Source organism: Podarcis vaucheri, assembly GCF_965113315.1.
Source record: "Podarcis vaucheri genome assembly, chromosome: 3".
NCBI classification, from domain to species: Eukaryota; Metazoa; Chordata; class Lepidosauria; order Squamata; family Lacertidae; genus Podarcis; species Podarcis vaucheri.
This window is the reverse complement of record NC_138761.1, coordinates 51,567,173-51,573,172: the sequence shown is the minus strand read 5'-3', so window position 1 is coordinate 51,573,172 and position 6,000 is coordinate 51,567,173.

The following is a 6,000-nucleotide window of genomic DNA, read 5'->3' as shown; positions in this document are numbered from 1 at the left end:
GGGGAGGATGGAAGTCCAAGAGATTCTTTGGAATCTTGTTTTTATGATTTATGTTTGATATATCTCTGTAAAATTTTAATTTGAAAAATCAAATTAATTTTTTTTAAAAAAAGAACCGTGACTTTCTTGTTCATCTGTGAGATGACTTATGGTTGTGTTGAACAAATCACATTTACAACAAACCATGGCTTAGATTAATGTGTGAATGCAGCCATTGGGATGGATGCTAACAGGAATAGTTACTAAAACAGTGATCAGAATATACACAGGTTATGTTTGCCCCTTGTTTGTTTCCACCCTAGAATCCTAAGTAAACTTAGATTTGCTTTTCACTGCAGAAGGAGAATCTCTTGAGTATTAGTGTATCCTTGTTACTGGAATTCATTGAAGACATCGGACCAGGGTAGTGGTGAGGAAAAAGCAGCTGAGAGACAGTGGACAGTTCTGTCTCCCAAACAATGAGAGCTTGAAACTGTCAAGAATTCCACAACTCCCAAACATCATTTCTTTCCATTGGATCAGCACCTGGTGAAACCATTCTTGGTCCATCTCCAGCTCATGTGTTTTTCAACCACTTGTTGATTTATTATCTTCATTTTGAGCCTAGGATTTCTTAGCTATTATATAATGACTCCTATTCAGCTCCTTTCCATGATATCATCACTTAATTGAAGCAGAATTTTAAATTCCAGCAAATCCCCTCATAAGCAGTCAGTGTGGAAAGGTCTTCCTGCGATCGAAACCATGTTTTCAACTGGGTAGTCCACAAGGGGCTTTAAAATATACAATTTATTTGGCTTGACAGTATAAAAGGGCTTGCTTAGACATGCCAAGAAATTAATTCGCTCCTCGTTTAATAAAAGCATTTCATATTCCAGTGCCTTCCTACATTAGGAGCCAACATTTCATGTTAGACATTAAACATGCACCAGTTCCTAGAGACATGCCAGGGAGTTCCATAAAAGAGACAGATATATATTTGTACGTAAAGCTAGTTATAAGCAAGGTTTGTGATTCTTCTCTATACTCAAAGGACAGATACATGTGTGCAGTTTGGATGATCACTTCTCCAACACACCAAACTCCCCCCATTCCAGGTTGTTGTTGTTGTTTTTAAGTCAGGCTTTTCAAGAGATGTTAGAGTTAGCCAAAGGGTTTTAGAAGTCTCTGGAAGCTTGAATGTGTGCATTTTCTTTGCAAGGCATTGGGACAGGGTGGGTGGTGGGTGGAGGAAAACACCTGCACTGCCCTAATTAAAGAATCACCTTTGTTGGTAGAGAATGAAAGGGGTTGAAGCCAGACCCAGACTCCTCTCCCTGCTCCAAAATCTGTTTACTCTCTGACCTGCATTGTATGTGGGGCTGTGATGGGGAAAACTGCATATACATTACTGGAAAAGCAAAAGCATTTTTTGAACCATTTCCCCGCCCCCTCCCTTTTAAAATGTATTTCTTCTTGTTAGGCTGGAAAAATGGGCATTTTTGGTAATGTTTTGGAACAATAAGTTTAATTATAGTGTTCAACCATATGCTGCTTTCAGCCTGCTCTGACTTTCTGAGTATTTCTTTATGCTCTTTATTTTTGGTTTTCCCCCTGTTTATTAATAAATAAATTCTAGGGGGATGGGGATATTTATCTATTTACATACATTAATATGCCCATCATAAAAACATCAAATGAACAAGGCTTTTCAGTGGAAAATTTTACCCCATCTGTATTGTATTTGAGTTTGTTTTGGTATGGAAAATTGTTTTACATATGTTTGTATTGTTGTTGCTTTTATCATTACATTGCCATGAGATGCTTCAGAGGGAGCAATTCAAAAATAGAATAGCATAGAATTAATTAATCAATTGAGGGGAAATAGGAAAAATCACTTGCAAAATGCAATGCAGGACCTATCATAAGCACCAGCTGGCCACTACCATGTTCCTCTGCAAGACACCATCACCCCTACACCATTGGCAGTAAGTGAATCTAACTCACAGCCAAGCACTTCGGAGTACTGGTCTACCCCGTTTGTTGTTGTTTGCAAATTGTCCTCCAGCTATGACGAAGACTGAGAGCCATGATTGCCACCATTCATGCCTGTCTGGTAAGGGCTGCTGGTTTTTTATAAAAGGGTTTTTCAAGAGTTTCCAGAGGTTTAGAGGGCGTTTGCAGGCTTTTCCAATGGTGTTCACGGTGTTCAAAATTTACTCTATTCTACTGACACATGCAGTGCCTCGGAACATAGGTAAAAGGTAAGGGACCCCTGGACGGTTAAGTCCAGTCAAAGGCGACTATGGGGTTGTGGCACTCATTTCGCTTTCCAGGCCAAGGGAGTCAGCATTGGGACACTGTGACGGAAGCCAGAGTGCATGGAAACACCGTTTACCTTCCTGCTGCAGTGGTACCTATTTGTCTACTTGTGCTGGTGTGCTTTTGAACTGCTAGGTTGGCAGGAGCTGGGACAGAGCAATGGGAGCTCACCCCATTGCGGGGATTCAAACCACTGACTTTCTGATCGGCAAGACCAAGAGGATCAGTTGTTAAGACCACAGCGCCACCTGCGTCCCTGCCTTGGAATGTAACCCCTGTGTAAATTGGGAGTTGCCTAATATGCACAGGTTCAGACTGAGAAACTGTAACGACTGGATCCAACATGTGAGCAGAACAGAAGCTCTATTCAAGCATTTGAAGCATTTGCAAGGGCATAAACTGAGGAAGAGGAGCAGATGCACCTACACTGAGAGCCCCTGCTCCACCCTCAACATTCCCACAGTGAGCAGAGTCAGGACTCTGATCAGACTTCCCAGTCACAAGGGGGCTTGTAGGAGCATTTAGCACAGTGTGAATATAATCTCTCTCCATATCTTCTGGAATTGAGTGTGGAGGAGCAGGTGCACATGGCACACTCAGGGAGATTGGGGATGTCATGCACCACCTGCCCCCCTCCTCAGATTAAGCCCCCATGCATTTTTTCTTTAAACCCTTGAATAAGGCTAATTTGTTCCCTGCTTTCACTTAAACCACTGCAGTCATGTATTCTCTCATATCTTTTATGGCACTTCCAGATTATCTGTTTATTGTGCATCCTTTCAGATTTGTTGCTGGGGAGGTTATATGATTTTGGGCCAAAGCAAATGTTATCCCACACTTTCTGGTGGACATTCTCATCACTTTCCTTATTGCAAACAGTCTGATCTTGGGGAAAGTGGGTTTTCATCAATCAAGTATAATTGTGTGACCTAAATTTGGTGGTGTGTAACTGAATCCCACCCAAAAAGAGCAATAGGCTGGAAATGCTTTTGGAGTTAGAAATCACTCGAGACATGTTGGTGCCTGAGGCAAAAAATCTAAATGGTCCCCCAACCACACAAAGTGTGAGGAAAATCTCACAATAAAGTATATACTTGGCATTTTGCTGACCTTTAAGAGTGCCCCAAGTTGGGATGCCTTTTGCAAAAAATTTTTTGCCAAATATTTAGGATAGCACACATCTCGCTCCTTCAAATGAACTTGAGTTTACACTTTTAACAGCAATAATCTCTCTTCTCCTTGCTCAAGACCCTCCAAAGAAATAAATAGAATCCACAGATCCCACACAAACCCTTGCCATGGGAGAAGAGTTTTAAACGCCTTATGGATTAGTGTTTATATAACCTGTCAGAGATTTAAACCCACAAAGATGAAGGTTTTCTTTAGCTGTGCGAAACCAACCTTTCGTCTAGCATCAACCTAGCCAGAGAGGAAATCTTGGCAGGTTGTTTATCTTAGCAGACAATTCCCCATTCAATTGTTCCTGACTTTGTTTCCACTTGTTGTTAACCATAAATTCTGCCCTGTGCCTCCTTTTCCTACACTTTTTGATGGTATGCTACAGAAAAGCAGGCAGGCATCTCCTCCTCGCCACAAATGCACCCAACGGGAGAAAGCAAGAAAAAAAAGCAGTTGTGTGTGCCAAAACACATGAGCACTTCCTAGATTTGCTTGACTGTAAAAGAAGAATTCAACGAAGGCCTTGGTCTCGTGTGGCAAAACATTACCACCCTAAATTATTTTGACGTCGTGTCATGGTCCTGTTGTGGTTTGAAAAATGACAGTTTGGAGCCATATCCACTTGACTATTATTATTCCTTAATCACTGAAATGGTCACATGCCAGACTGATAGCACTGGAGGATGAAATGATCCACTCATGTAAAGTAGCAGGAATGTTCAGGAAGTACAACGAGAAACTGTGAAACAAGAAGTATGGAGCCAGCGTGGTGTAGTGGTTAAGAGCGTTAGTCTCGTAATCTGGGGAACCGGGTTCGCGTCTCCGCTCCTCCACATGCAGCTGCTGGATGACCTTGGGCCAGTCACACTTCTTTGAAGTCTCTCAGCCTCACTCACCTCACAGAGTGTTTGCTGTGGGGGAGGAAGGGAAAGGAGAATGTTAGCCGCTTTGAGACTCCTTTGGGTAGTGATAAAACGGGATATCAAATTCAAACTCCTCTTCCTCCTCCTCCTCCTCCTCCTCTTCTTCTTCTCCAGATGCTTAAGTCTGTGAAATGTTACCAACTGATACCAATGTATCTAGATCTAGATCTTTGTCCAGGGAATGCAGTTAAGTTGGTTATTAAGTTACAAGATGAAAGATGTATCATCACCTCTCTTTACTCCCCTCTTCTCTGTTGCTCCACCTCATTTTACTGACTCCTTGAATTGCCACGAGGCAAGACACATTGGCAAGAACCAAATGGGTATAGAGAGAGGGAACCTATTGCCTCCAGTTGCTGCTGGATTCCAATTTCCATCACCACCAGAGAGCATAGCCAGTGCTCAAAGATGATGAGGATTATAGTTCAACAACCCCTTGAGTGACATGGGTTCCCAGTCCCTCAGGACTTGGAAGACCTGAGATCAAGCCCTGCTCATCCACAATTTGTAACTTTGGGTAGTAGTCACTATCTCTCAGGTTATTGTAAGGGATAAAATGGGATGCCTCCCAAATACACCAGTATGAGGTCCTTCCGGTTGGTCATTGTGGGAACAGGATGCTGGACTGAATGAGCCATTGGCCTGATCCAGCAGGGCTAGTCTTGCATTCCTGTATTGTTAATACCACAAACCTTCCAGTTGAATCTTTCAGAACCACCTTCATTGTGACATAGTGCAAGAGCGCCCCGCCAGACAGCAATAATGCAGCAACATTGGGGAAGTGCTGCAACACAGCTCACAAAGTGGTATGATGTGTGGATGGTCCAGTATACTGTAAATCTACCACTAATGCACTATTATTGTGTCAATGATGAGTAGCAAAACACAGCTGCAGGGTTTCTTCCTTGCCTCGTGCCAAAAGAAAAAGAAAGCAAATGTACAAGCAACTATAATCTAAAATTTATTTTCTAAACAAAGCTGTCCTCAATAGGTTTTGGGCCTATTTGTGGATTGTTGTTGATGACATTAAGAAAACCTTCAAGGGAATTTAGTAAGTAAAACAGCTATTCATAAAAAAGAATTAAATTCTCTGTGGTTTACCATTGGCCCCAGACGTTGAAAATCAGCCACGGAATGGTTTAAAAGCACCTGTGATAAAAGGAGGGGGGGAGCCCTTTGAAACATTCCAAACCCAAATAGTTTCCTGCCAAGCAGAAAAGGAATACCTTCATTTCCAAGAGGCTTTAACCCTTTGCTCTGAATAAATCACATTGTTGCTGTGCTCAGATGTGTCCTTAGCAATTTCTCTCTCTTTTAGAAAAATTGCTAAGAGCAGCTAAGAGCAGCTTGGCACACAAGGCAAATTCAGAGAGCCAGAAAAATAATGAAAAGAAATGTGGTAAAAAAGAAAAGAAAAAAAACACCTTCTAGTCATATTGCATTTTCTTATGTACTCCTCAAACATATAGATATTCCTCACATTTATGAAATGATCTGTCTTGGTTTGGGTATGCAGAGTAATCATTGCTAATACTTCATTACTTTTAGTGCCTTTTAATTAAAAGATGTGATAATGTAGGATACTGTTTCTGCTGGG